The sequence below is a fragment of the Mustela lutreola genome, chromosome 1, assembly GCF_030435805.1.
Source record: "Mustela lutreola isolate mMusLut2 chromosome 1, mMusLut2.pri, whole genome shotgun sequence".
In the NCBI taxonomy this organism is placed as follows: domain Eukaryota; kingdom Metazoa; phylum Chordata; class Mammalia; order Carnivora; family Mustelidae; genus Mustela; species Mustela lutreola.
This window is the reverse complement of record NC_081290.1, coordinates 164185405-164199419: the sequence shown is the minus strand read 5'-3', so window position 1 is coordinate 164199419 and position 14015 is coordinate 164185405. Positions and strand designations below refer to the sequence as shown.

Sequence of the window (14015 nt, the reverse complement as noted above, 5' to 3'; positions counted from 1 at the left end):
GGACAATGACCTGAGCCAAAGGCAGAGGCCCTAACCCACTGAGCCACCCAGGCAACCCTAAAATAAAATAAATCTTAAAAAAAAAAAAATGAGTTCACTCTGTAGGAGTTTTAGATTCATAAATGTTTCTTTTATTTTCAAAGTTGTAGATGTGTATGTATATGTATATATTTGTGTGTATATATGTATTAGTACAGGCTTATAATCAATATTTAATCAATAGTTTATAAAAAAAAAAAAACACCACCACCACCATCTATCCAAATTGACTTACTCCCTAAGGGTCCCTGACAGCTGAGTTTTCACTGTTCATTATTATCATCAGTGGATCAAGGATACCAGCATTTCCACTGGTTCTTCCATCTTCTTGCTTGGGATAGGATACCCTGGCTCTGGCATCCCTATGTGGGACAGCAGCTCAGGAGAGGAAACTGCTTTGAAAAGAGTTTTTTCTTTTTCTTTTTTTTTTTTTTTTTTTAAGTTTTATTAAGTAATCTCTACGCCCAATGTGGGCTTGAACTCGATCTTGAGAACAAGTCGCATGCTCTTCCAACTGAGTCAGCCAGGTACCCCAAAAAGAGGTCTTTTTTAAAAAAATAATATTTTAGAGAGAGAGCGCATGTGTGCTAGTAGGGGGAGGGGCCAAAAGGGAGAGGGAGGGAGAGAATCCTAAGCAGACTCTTGAGGGTGGGTCCCTGATGTGGCTGGATCTCATGACCCAAGATCGTGAGACCTGAGTCAAAGACCAGTGTTCTACACTTAACTGACTGAGCCATCCAGGCTCCCCCTGCCGCCACCAAAAGAGGTCTTTTTTTTTTTTTTTTTAAAGATTTTATTTATTTGACAGACAGAGATCACAAGTAGGCAGAGAGGCAGGCAGAAAGAGGAAGGGAAGCAGGTTCCCTGCTGAGCAGATGAGCAGAGAGCCCAACGCGGGACTCGACCCCAGGACCCTGAGACCATGACCTGAGCTGAAGGCAGAGGCTTAAACCACTGAGCCACCCAGGCGCTCCCAAAAGAGGTCTTAAAAGAACATTTTAGACTTAATAAAACAGCATTCTGTGCCTCCTCTTACATCTTCTCCTGGTTTCTTATACTATCATGCCAAAATGTTTCAGCTGAAGGTACAGACTGATATCAGAACTCAGTGCACTGTCTTTCTTGTGAAACACTGATAGGGCTCTCTTGCTATGTAAATTTTTGTAAAGATATTATTTATTTATTTACTTGAGAGAAGAGAGAGAGTATGCAAGCAGTGGGAGGAGCAGAGGAAGAGGGACAAGCAGACTCCAAGCTGAGTATGGAGCTGACCCAGGGCTCAGTCCCATGACCCTGAGATCATGACCTGAGCCAAAATCAAGAGTTGGCCACATAACTGACTGAGCCACCCAAGTGCCCTTCTTGATGTGAATCTTTTTTAAAAAATATTTTATTTATTTGTTTACTTATTTGAGAAAGAGAGAGCATGAATGGTAGGGAGGGACAGAGGGAGAAGGAGAAGCCCACTCCCTGCTAAGCAGGGAACCTGACATAGGGCTCTATTCCCAGACCCATGAGATCATGACCCAAGCTAAAGGCAGATGCTAAACTGACTAAGCCACCCAGGTACCCCTTGCTATGTGAATATTTAAAGAATATAGAAAATCAGGGACTGGGTGGCTCAGTTGGTTAAGCGACTGCCTTCAGCTCATGATCCTGGAGTCCCAGGATTGAGTCCAACATCGGACTCCCCTGGACTTTGGCTCATGATCCTGGAGTCCCAGGATCAAGTCCCACATCAGGCTCCCCGCTTGGCAGGGAGTCTGCTTCTCCCTTTGACCCTCCCCCTTCTCATGCTCTCTCTCTCTCTCAAATAAATAAATAAAATTAAAAATATATGTAGAAAATCATTATTTGAGTTGCTTGACAATGAAAATAGTTTATTACTTACTATACTTTTAGTTTTGAGGAGGGAGGAGAGGTAAAGACAGGTATTTTATTATGTTATTTTCCTTGCAGAGTGTCCAAAATGTAATTTGTAATTTGGATGTAGTTATTGACCGTATCAAGAGAGTTTCTGTTTGAACAGTGGGGTGAAAAAAAGAATATCATTCCAGAAACACCTTTCCTGGGGTTGGGAAGGAACTGAAACGAAGATGTGCACACAAGGCAAGGTTTGATCTCAGAGTTACATAATCTTGAAATCAACCAGAACTTCTGAGTCTAGGGTTCAAAGTGAATAAAGTTTGACTTGAAAATCTTTATTAGTACCATGATATCTTCATTTTAAACTGGGAATTTGGGACGCCTGGGTGGCTCAGTTGGTTAAGCAGCTGCCTTCGGCTCAGGTCATGATCCCAGCGTCCTGGGATCAAGTCCCACATCGGGCTCCGTGCTCGGCAGGGAGCCTGCTTCTCCCTCTGCCTCTGCCTGCCATTCTGTCTGCCTGTGCTCGCTCTCTCCCCCGTCTCTCTCTGATAAATAAATAAAATCTTTAAAAAAAAATTTTTAATAAAACTGGGAATTTGACATTTTATTTTGAACCAAGTATTTTTAAAATTTTGCCTTATATCAATAGTTTATTTTTGCATTTTTATCCCTTCTGTTCATTTAGAAGAAAAAAATGCTGGTTTTTTTTTCAACAACTAGCAGATCAGAAAATATTTAGTTTATGCAACTTCTCATGTAGCACCCTAAATTACTTTTGAAACATTTGGGAATGTATCTAATGTTTTCCTTATAATAAATGAATAAATATTCTCATTTGGTAATTGCTTAGAAAATATAGGATGGACAATTTAAAAAGAGCTCTGATTTAGAGGTATTGTTAGAGGCATTGGGAACTTACTATTTTTTTTACTTTGAAATAGAGAAAATATGACAGATTCTCCTTTTCAAGAAATGGCCACAGCTGTATTTCTAGTCGAGATACTCACAGGATTTTGCCACCCTCCATTAATAGGTGGAATCCATTTCCTCTCCCCTTGAATTTGGGCAAGCTTGCTACTGTTCCAACCAGCTGGGTGTGGTGGGAGTGATAGGATGTGATTTCTGAGGCTAGAATATAAACAGGATACAGGTTCCTCTTGGCTTTTTCTTTTTCTTGGGATCCATGTTCTTGGAACTCAGTCACGTGAGCACGCCACGTATAGATCTTCTCATTCCAAACCTGAGCTAAGCCTCAGCCAATAGCCGGTCTTAACCACTCGATGAGTGAGTGAGTGAGCTTTCAGATGATTCCAGCCCCTGACTATCAAGTATCTGGTGGAGCTCTCGATATCATGGAAGAGAAACAAGTCAGCCCCACTGTTTCCAGTGCTGAATTCATGGTCCACAGAATCTGTGGGAGGTAACAATAATTATTGTTGTTTTAAAGCCACTAAGTTTTGGGGTGCTTGGGTGGCTCAGTTGGTTAAGTGTCTGACCCCTGCTTTTGGCTCAGGTCATGATCTCAGGGTCATGAGATCAAGCCCTGGATTGGCCTGCTTAAGATTTTCTCTCTCCCTCTTCTCCTCCTCCCCTCTCTAAAAAGAGAAGAAAAAAGAAAAAAGAAAGTCACTAAGTTTTAGGTAATTTGTTATACAACAGTAAATAATTATGTGCAAGTTTTAGACATCTATTATAGGGGAATAATCAGATGTGGACACAGATATATATATATATATATATAAGAGTAATATATATATAATAATATATATAAGAATAATATAATATATAATATAATGTATATATAAGAATTTTCACTATAATATAATTTATAAAAGTATATAAATATTTTTCTGAAAAAGCCTGTCCGTAAGAAAATCATTAAATTTGTGATACATCCATTATTTCCTCAAAGAAATTAAGTTTCTATATTTTCAAAAAAGAAAGTTTAAAGAATTTCTGCATAGTCTATTCTGTTATAATGATTATTAAAAAATATAAAATATAAAACTCATTAAATTGTATGCTTATGTAAGTAAAGATGATTAAGGAAAGAAGTATATATCTGATAAAGGGGACCTACTCAGAATATGTAAGAACTTTTACTAGTTAATGGAAATAATATGTTAAGTAAATTTTTTTTTAAGATGTTATTTATTTGACAGAGAGAGATGACAAGTAGGCAAAGAGGCAGGCAGAGAGAGAGGAGGAAGCAGGCTACCTGCTGAGCAGAGAGCCCGATGCGGGGCTCGATCCCAGGACCCTGAGATCATGACCTGAGCCGAAGGCAGCGGCTTAACCCACTGAGCCACCCAGGCGCCCCTATTAAGTAAATTTTTAAATGGATAAAAAGATTGATTAGACATGTCCCAAAGATAGCTAAATGGCCAATAAACAGATGGAAATGTGCTCAACATTATTTTTCATCATGGATTTGTAAATTAGAACCCCAAAGAGGTACCTGTAGACACTCACTATTATTGAATAAAATTTAAAAGCTTAACCAATACCAAATGTTGGCAAGGCTATAGAGAAACTAGAACCCTCACAACTCACTGGTGTGAATAAAATAGTATAAGCCTTTGGTGAACTGTTTGACAAAACTTATGTCTACCCCCTATCTTGCAGTCCCACCCCTGAATATATACCCAAGAGAGAGGAGTGTTTATGTCCACTGTAAGAGAGATAGAAAATGTTCATAGCAACTTCTATTCATTTTATTTTATTTTTTAAAGTAATACCCACACCCAGCATGGGGCTTGAACTCATGACCCCAAGATCAAGGATCACATGCTTCACTGACTGAGCCAGCCAGGTGCTCCCATAGCAACTTTATTCATAATAGGTCAAAATTAGAAAGCTAATCTAGTAACACATTTTGCTGTGTCTAGCCTAAGGCTTAGCATGTAACCGTTTTTAGTTTAATATGTGATATTAATGAAAATTAATGTAGGGCATCCCTGTCCCCAATTTTCTAACCTTTTTTTATTATGTTCAGTTAGTCAACATATAGTACATCATTAGTTTTTGTTGTAGTGTTCAGTGATTCATTAGTTGAATATAACACCCAGTGCTCATCACAATACGTGCCCTCCTTAATACCCATCATCCGGTTACCCCGTCCCTCCACCCCCCTCCCTTCTGTAACCCTTAGTTTGTTTTTAAATGGATAAAAAGATTAACTTGTACAACTTCCCATTCAGTTTTCCCTCCCTTCCCCTGTGGTCCTTCATTCTATTCCTTATGTTCCACATATGGGTGGAACCATATGATAATTGTGTTTCAGTCTGCTTGATTTATTTCACTCAGCATCATCCCCTCAAGTTCCATCCACGTCAGTGCAAATAGTAGGTATTCATCCTTTCTGACGGCTGAGGAATGTTCCATTATATTTGAACCACTTCTTTATCCATTCATCTGTTGAAGGATATCTCCACTCCTTCCACAGTCTGCTTGTTGTGGACATTGCTGCTATGAACATTGGAGTGTGTTTGCTCCTTCTTTTCACTGCATCTGAAAACTGTGGAACACTTCACAAATTTGTGTATCATTGTTGTACAGGGGCCATGCTAATCTCTGTATCGTTCTAATTTTAGTACATGTACTGCTGAAGTGAGCACCCAATTTTCTAACTTCTAAAACTGTTTTGAAATTTCTTAAAATCCTCTGATTTTGAATTTGGAGGACTAATAGAAACAACTTACAGATTGCCTAGAACACATTATAAAAATGCCAACTTTTTCTCTATACTCAGCTCCAATATTCAATTACTCTTGGATCATTCTTTAGTTTGATGCATTTTTTGAAAGAGTTTATTTATTTATTTGTCAGAGAGAGATGGCATGAGCAGGGAGAGCAGCACACAGAGGGAAAAGCAGGCTCCCGCTGAGCAAGGAGCCAGATGTGGGACTCAGTCTGCTGACCCAGGGATCATGACCTGAGCTGAAGGCAGATACTTAACTGGCTGAGCCTCCCAGGTGTCCCTAGGCTAGTTTTAGATTATTATTATTATTATTTTTTAAGATTTTATTTATTTATTTGGCAGACAATGATCACAAGCAGGCAGAGAGGCAGGCAGAGAGAGGAAGAAGCAAGTTCTATGCTGAGCAGAGAACCGGATGCCGGGCTCGATTCCAGGACTCTGGGACTGTGAACCTGAGCTGAAGGCAGAGGCTTTAACCCTCTGAGCCACCCTGGCGCCCCTGAACTTGTACAACTTAACAGCAAAAATAAGCAAAACAGTCTGATTAACAAAAAGGGGAAAGGAACTGAATAGACATTTTCCCAAAGAAGACATATAGAAGGTCAACAGGTACATGAAAAGCTGTTTGATATCACTCACTAATTATCAAGAAAATGCATATTGAAACCACCACAGTGAAGACATCGTCTCACACCTGTTAGAATGGTTGCATTGCCCTCCCAACACAAATGAGGGCCAGCTGGAGACTGTCAGATTTTTTTTTTTTTTAAGATTTTATTTATTTATTTGACAGAGACACAGGAAGAGAAGGAACACAAGCAGTGGGAGTGGGAGAGGGAAAAGCAGGTCTCCCACCCAGCAGGGAGCCCAGTGTGGGGCTCCATCCCAGGACCCTGGAATCATGACCTGAGCCGAAGGCAGAGGCTTAACCTACTGAGCCACCCAGGCACCCCAGACTGTCCAAATTTGAGGTATATTTTATAGAGATTAGGCAGAGCATGTGACTGTGTGTGACTCTTCACCTCTGGGTCATGGGTTCAAATCCCACGTTGGACACAGAGCTTACCTTTTTTTTTTTTGGTGAGATTTTATTATTTATTTGTCAGAGAGAGAGAGAGACCACACAAGCAGTAGGAGCAATAGGCGGAAGGAAAAGCAGTCTCCCCACTAAGCAAGGAGCAGGATGGGAGACTTGATCCTAGAACCTGAGATCACAACCTGAGCTGAAGGCAGATGCTTAACCAACAACCACCCAGGTGTGCCCAGAGCTTACTTAAAAAAGGGGGGGGGGGGTGGCGCCTGGGTGGCTCAGTGGGTTAAAGCCTCTGCCTTCGGCTCAGGTCATGATCCCAGGGTCCTGGGATTGAGCCCCGCATCGGCCTCTCTGCTTAGCAGGGAGCCTGCTTCCTCTTCCCTCTCTCTCTGCCTGCCTCTCTGCCTACTTGTGATCTCTATCTGTCAAACAAAATAAATAAAATCTTTAAAAAAAAAAAAAAAAAAGATGGAATCAGCCAGACTTCCTGATAAATTGGGATTTGGGGAGTATTGGGGAAATTGTGATTAAGGGAGGACTGCCTAGCTTTTTGGCCTGAGCAACTGGGTTGAGTGTGGTTCTATATATTTAGATGGAAAAGACTAGAGGTGGTATGGGAAATAATAAGTTTAATTTTGGACATATGTTAATTTTTTCTCACCGTATAAGTTTAAAGCATGCAGCATCATGGTTTGATTTACATATAGTTTGAAATGATTACCACAGTAACTTTAGCTAACATCCATCTTTTCATATAGATACAATAAAAAGAAAAGAAAGAAGAAAAGAAAAAGAATTTTCTGCTTGTGATGAGAACTCTTAGGATTTGCTTTTTTTTTTCCCCCTTAGGATTTACTCTTAACAACCGTCCTATAGATCTTACAGCTGTGTTAGTTGTAGTTATCATGTTGTATATTATATCCCTAGTATTTATTTACCTTATCACTGGAAGTTTATGTCTTTTTAAAAAAGATTTGTTTTAGGGAGAGAGTGTGTGGGTCAGGGGGCAGAGAGAGAGGGAGAGAGTAAATCCCAAGCAGACTCCCCATTGAGTTCGGAGCCCTACATGGGGTTTGATCTCAGGACCCTGAGATCATGACCTGAGCCAGAATCAAGAGTCGGACGTTCAATCAACTGAGCTACCCAGGTGCCCCAGAAATTTGTATCTTTTGACTACAGTGCTCCCATTTCCACCTCCCCTCCACCTCTGCCTCTGGCCTCTGGTATCCACAGGTCCCATCTCTTTTTCTGTGAGTTTTATTTGGCTTGAATCTACATGTGGTGAGATCATACAGTATTTGTCTTTCTCTGACTTATTTCACTTAGGATAATACCCTCCAGTATCATCCATAATGTCACTTTCTCATATTTTATGGCTGAATAAAATTCCTTTGTATGAAAATATCATCATTTCTATATCCATTCATCCATTAGTCAACTCTTAGGTTGTTTCCGTGACATGTTAAATTCTAAATATGTATTAAACATCCAAGTAGATATTAATTGGGTGGTTGAACTTAAGAGCCTGGAGTTCAAAGAAGCCTTTAGGCTAATCATTTTTTACAAGGTTTGTGATAAAACCTTTAGTTATACTTGATTATGCTGCAAATTATGTTAATTATGAAATAAAACCATTTTCACAATTCTTTAGTTTTATTATTTATGCCAAATCATTTTCCCCCATTATTTATTGTGAATATTTATTTTTTATGTGGCTACACTTCAAGTGGCTTTTTAAAATACCAATCATCCTTGATTTACAAGACCTCTTCTACTCTTCAGGGGAAAAAAGTACCGTTATTTTATTTTATTATTTTTTAGATTTTATTTATTTATTTGACCTAGATCATGAGCAGACAGAGAGGCAGGCAGAGAGAGAAGGGGACGCAGGTTCCCTGCTGAGCAGAGAGCATGATGCGGGGCTCGATCCCAGGACCCTGAGATCATGACCGAGCCAAAGGCAGAGGCTTTAACCCGCTGAGCCACCAAGGCACCCAGGTACCGTAATTTTATATTCCCTGAATTGTCACATTTCTGGATAAGTCACCTTTTGGTTCATAGTTATTTTTGTTTTTGTTTTCTTTTAACTCTATGCTGGTGTTTTGAGACCCTTCAATCCCTTTGTTAACTCTTCTTCATTGGTAGGGTTTGTAGTTTATAAAATAACAGACCTATATTAAAAATGAAGGGATCACTCCCCCCTCCCAAATTATGATATGATATAACTGATAAAGCAGTAAACTTTTTTTAAAGATTTATTTATTTATTTGACAGATAGAAATCACAAGGAGGCAGAGAGGCAGGCAGAGAGAGAGGAGGAAGCAGGCTCCCTGCTGAGCAGTGAGCCCGATGTGGGGCTCGATCCCAGGACCCGGGGATCATGAGCCGAAGGCAGAGGCTTTAACCCACTGAGCCACCCAGGCGCCCTGATAAAGCAGTAAATTGAATGCTGACACTGTTCACATTTGATTCTTTCATTTAAAAATGCCTAATTTGGGGCGCCTGGGTGGCTCAGTGGGTTAAGCCGCTGCCTTCGGCTCAGGTCATGGTCTCAGGGTCCTGGGATCGAGTCCCACATCGGGCTCTCTGCTCAGCAGGGAGCCTGCTTCCCTCTCTCTCTCTCTGCCTGCCTCTCAGTGTACTTGTGATTTCTCTCTGTCAAATAAATAAATAAAAATCTTTAAAAAAAAATAAAAATAAAAATGCCTAATTTAATTTTTTGAACAAATAAAATGTCTTGAATAACTTAAATACATTTTCTTTGGAATTTGAAAAATTGTGCTAAAACATTGTTTTAGAAGTATGACCATAAGTGGAGTGTTTAAAGAGGTGACACACAGCCTCAGAAACGAAGAAGAGAAACTCCAGTGCTTGGTGTTGAGTAGTTGGTTTATAATTTGAAAGGATGTAGGAACTGAAACTCTGTGTTAGAATTCATATACTTCATAGTTTAAAGTAGGTGTAAGATGTTAGAAGCTGAAACTTCAGCTTGTTCATTGCCTGCATATAGTATTTTGTTCTATTTCTTGTTAGTGAAATCCTGTGTGCCATTAAAAACAGTTGGAAATGAATGTGATGGAGACTTGGGTTCTTAGAAAAGATTATTCACTGTGAAGTGAATAGTGAAGTCAGCTGAAAATCCTCTTATGTGTACATTAGATAAAATAAACTCGGGCTTGAAGATGTGTACATACATAGTATTCAGATTTTAATTTTAGTCCTATTCTTGTTCCCCTGACTCCCATGTTTATCTAAACCAGTGTTACATGCAAAGTGTGGTCCATGGATCCGTGTCAGTTTATAACCTGTTATTAGCTTCAATAAGTACAGAAATTGAGCATTTAAGAACTTAAATAGCAGTTTGACATTGGCACAGCATCTAAGCATGTGATCATTTTTCTGGTGATTTATTTTTACTGTATTTTACAAAGTACAGGTTTTGACAGGTTAGAGCTTGGAGTGGGGCAGTTCCCACAAGTAGTTTGCAAAGCACTACTCTAGATCCTCTTTTTTTCATTCAGAAATTCCAAACTTCTGTTTCCATGTGGTCACAGTAGAGACTGGGAAAAGGACATAAAGACCTGTAAACTATTACTTTGTGATGACTGGGAATGAAGGTGCTGATTATTTGAGATTAGTTGTATCTTTTTAATTTTTAAGATTTTATTTATTTATTTGTTAGAGAAAGAGGGGGAGCGCAAGCAGAGCTAGTGGCAGGTAGAAGGAGAGAGAGATGTACACTCCCTGCTGAGCAAGAAGCCCAATGCGGGGCTTGATCCTGAGACCCTAAGATCATGACCTGAGCTGAATGCAGATGCTTAACAAACTGAGCCATCCAGATGCCCCAAGATTAGTTGTGTCTTTACTTAGAGTTCCCTTAAACCATTTTCCTGGTGCACTCTAACCAATTTTAGTGTGCACAACTGTTGCCTGGGATGCCTGTTAACAAAGCAGATGACTGTGCAGAGTCCCCAAAAGTTTTGATTCTACCAGGCTAATGCTGAAGAATCTACATTCTAAACAAACACCCCAGCTGATTCTGGAGAATATTGTTTCTGGGTAGGTGATTTAAATCAGGATACTTGAGAGTAAAAGAGGATGCTATTAAATCACATTAGGACAAGATAAATAATCTTGAGAATATCCAAATAGGCATACTCAGACATATGGTCACTGTACTTGGGGCATATTTTTAAAAAATATATAGATTTAAAGTTTAATTGGCAAGCTCTTGCTATTTCTTTCCATGGCCAAACTTAGCTAGATTTCCTTTAGTCCTCTCAGGATGGGGGCTGTTCCCACTCTTGTATGAATCAATGTCAACTATAGTGTGTATACAACTTTCTAATAAGGAAAATGGAATTCAGGGCTTCTAAACATAGCTAGAAATAACTTGAGGAGAGGACCCACTCCTTTAAGGTTGAAGATTCTTTTCTTCGGATTTGAAGGAAATTGATTTTATTTGTCCTTAGCTAAAAATTTAGGACTCTTCTGGAACTTTCTGTTAAGCATATTGTCTCAAGCCCATCTTAATTCCCTTTAGTGTTCCTGGATCAGCTGTGTCCCATTTCTTTTAGCTGGGCTTAATCCCCTTAATCCACTTCAGCCTTGCTTTTGTTTTCATTTAACTAAGTGACTTGTTTACTCGTTTTTTAAGTAAATCACAATGGAAGAATTTGAGAGAAAGAAAAGATACCCTTTCTAAATTTCTTTCTCAAGAGTTCTTTAGGTTGTTGTCACCTCTCCTTACATAACTTTTATGATATATAGAAAAAATGATTTTCCTATTTTGTAAACTGTTACCTGATTACAACTAAGTATTGAAGGGAAATTATTTTCATTAGTAGTAATAATATTGCTGTTAGAAGTCAAATAATATCTGTGGACCTCTTGTCTCTGGAACTACCTCTATTATAATACCTTTTTTGTCAACTCTAATATATTTGATTTTATATCGTTTCATTTATTTTTAGTTTGTTGGCCAATTTCTTTTATTTACATAGTGGGGATAAAAACAATCGGGCTCTCTGTGGGGTTCATTTCAAAATGGAGAAGGGCAGATTGGTTAGCCAGAAATTGAGAGTAAGAGCTTGAAAATCAAAAAGAGGTAAATTAAGTATGAAAAGGGTAATGATTAAATGTGGAACCGTCCATTTATTTTTCGGAATCAAGATTTCAGAGGACTTGGTGTTCTCTGAAGTCACATACATAGGCTCTTGATTGAACCTTGTGTAAATTTCTTTAAAGAGAACTTTTCTAAGACTTATATTCTTAGTTTTTTCCACTTTAAAAAAAAATATTTTATTTATTTATTTGAGAGAGAGAGAAAGAGAGCACTGAGCTGGGAAGAGATGGAGAATCAGGATCCCTGCTGAGAAGGGAGCTCATGTGTGGCTTGATCCCGGGACTCTAGGATCATGACGTGAGCTGAAGTCAGTTGCTTAACCAACTGAGCCACCCAGGTGCCCCGGTACTATAATTTTTTCAGTAAGCTTTGAATAACCCAAATGAGTCAAGTTGTAGCTAAGAGCATGGTGAACTTACCATAGGATTTTTAATTCTAAAATTTTTATAGTGCCTGTAGATTTCAGCTTAATTCTCTCTCTTTTTTCTTTTCTTTCTTTTTTTTTTTTTTTTTTTTGAGAGAGAGTAAGAGTGAAGTCACACACCATGTGTGTGCAGGCTTGGGGGAGAGGGAGAAGGAGGGAAAGAATCCTAAGCAGGCTCCACATCCAGCTCAGAGCCCAACATGGGGCTAGATCTCAGAACCCTGAGATCATGACCTGAGCCGAAATCAAGAGTTGGACACTTAACCAGCTGAGCTACCCAGGTGCCGCCCCTCTTTTCTTTAGGTTGTATTTTTTTAAATTTGATTTTTTTTTCAATGTTCCAAGATTCATTGTTTATGCACCACACCTAGTGCTCCATGCAATATGTGCCCTCCATAATACCCACCACAAGGCTTATCTAACCCACCAACCCCTCCCCTCCAAAACCCTCAGTTTGTTTTTGAGTCCACAGTCTCTCATGGTTTGTCTTCCTCTCCAATTTCCCCCAATTCACTTTTCCTTTCCTTCTTCTAATATCCTTCGTATTATTCCTGTGCTCCACAAGTAAGTGAAACCTCATATGATAATGGACTCTCTCTGCTTGACTTATTTCACTCAGCATAATTTCCTCCATTCCCATCCATGTTAATAAAAAAGTTGGTATTCATCCTTTCTGATGGAGGCAGAATACTCCATTGTATATATGGACCATGTCTTCTTCTTTTTTTTTTTTTTTAAGATTTTATTTATTTATTTGACAGACAGAGATCACAAGTAGGCAGAGAGGCAGGCAGAGAGAGAGGAGGAAGCAGGCTCTCACTAAGCAGAGAGCCCGATGCGGGGCTTGATCCCAGAACCCTGAGATCATGACCTGCGCTGAAGGCAGAGGCTTAACCCTCTGAGCCACCCAGGCACCCCTGGACCATGTCTTCTTTATCTATTCATCTGTTGAAGGGCATCTTGGCTCTTTCCACATTTTGGCAACTGTGACCATTGCTGCTATGAGCATTGGAGTACAGATGGCCCTTCTTTTCACTCCATCTGTATCTTTGGGGTAAATACCCAGTAGTGCAATTGCAGGATCATAGGGTAGCTCTATTTTTAATTTCTTAAGGAATCTCCATGCTGTTTTCCAAAGTGGCTGCACCAACTTGTATTCCCATCAACAGTGTAAGAGGTTTGCCCTTTCTCCACAGCCTTTCCAACACATGTTGTTTACTGTCTTGTTCATTTTGGTGCCCCCCCACCTTTAAAGTTTATTTACTTATTTAAATAATCTCAACATGGTGATTGAACTCATGACCCCAAGATCAAGAGTTGCTTGCTTCTCTGACTAAGCTAGCCAGGAGCCGCGTACCATAAAGCTAGAAGTAGAACCACCAGGCATAAATTACAAATTAAAATGAACTCATCTTTTTTTTTTTTTTTTTTTTTTTTTTTTTTAATTTTTTTTTTTTAAGATTTTATTTATTTATTTGACAGACAGAGATCACAAGTAGGCAGAGACGCAGGCAGAGAGAGAGGAAGGGAAGCAGGCTCCCTGCTGAGCAGAGAGCCCGACGCGGGGCTCGATCCCAGGACCCTGGGATCATGACCTGGGCCGAAGGCAGAGGCTTAACCCACTGAGCCACCCAGGTGCCCCGAACTCATCTTTTAAATGCATAGGCTTGTAGATGTTAGATCATAGATAATCTAAAGTAGACTACATTATAATCTTAAGCAGACTTCCATCATACAATGAGATGATGGCCAATTTTAAAAACGTCAGAAAAAGGGGTGCCTGGTTGGGTCAGTGGGTTAAAGCCTCTGCCTTCGGCTCAGGTCA

The 14015-nt window shown here is 39.5% G+C and overlaps 1 protein-coding gene and 1 non-coding gene across 3 annotated transcripts in view; one reads left to right on the top strand and one right to left on the bottom strand.

Annotated features, from left to right (window-relative positions):
• The window catches only part of PPP3CC (protein phosphatase 3 catalytic subunit gamma), a 94215-nt gene that overhangs the window by 31257 nt on the left and 48943 nt on the right, over nucleotides 1–14015 (top strand). The window lies entirely within an intron of this gene.
• LOC131822896 (U6 spliceosomal RNA) lies at nucleotides 5422–5525 on the bottom strand. The gene has a single exon (XR_009350378.1). It is a non-coding gene; the product is annotated as a U6 spliceosomal RNA (small nuclear RNA).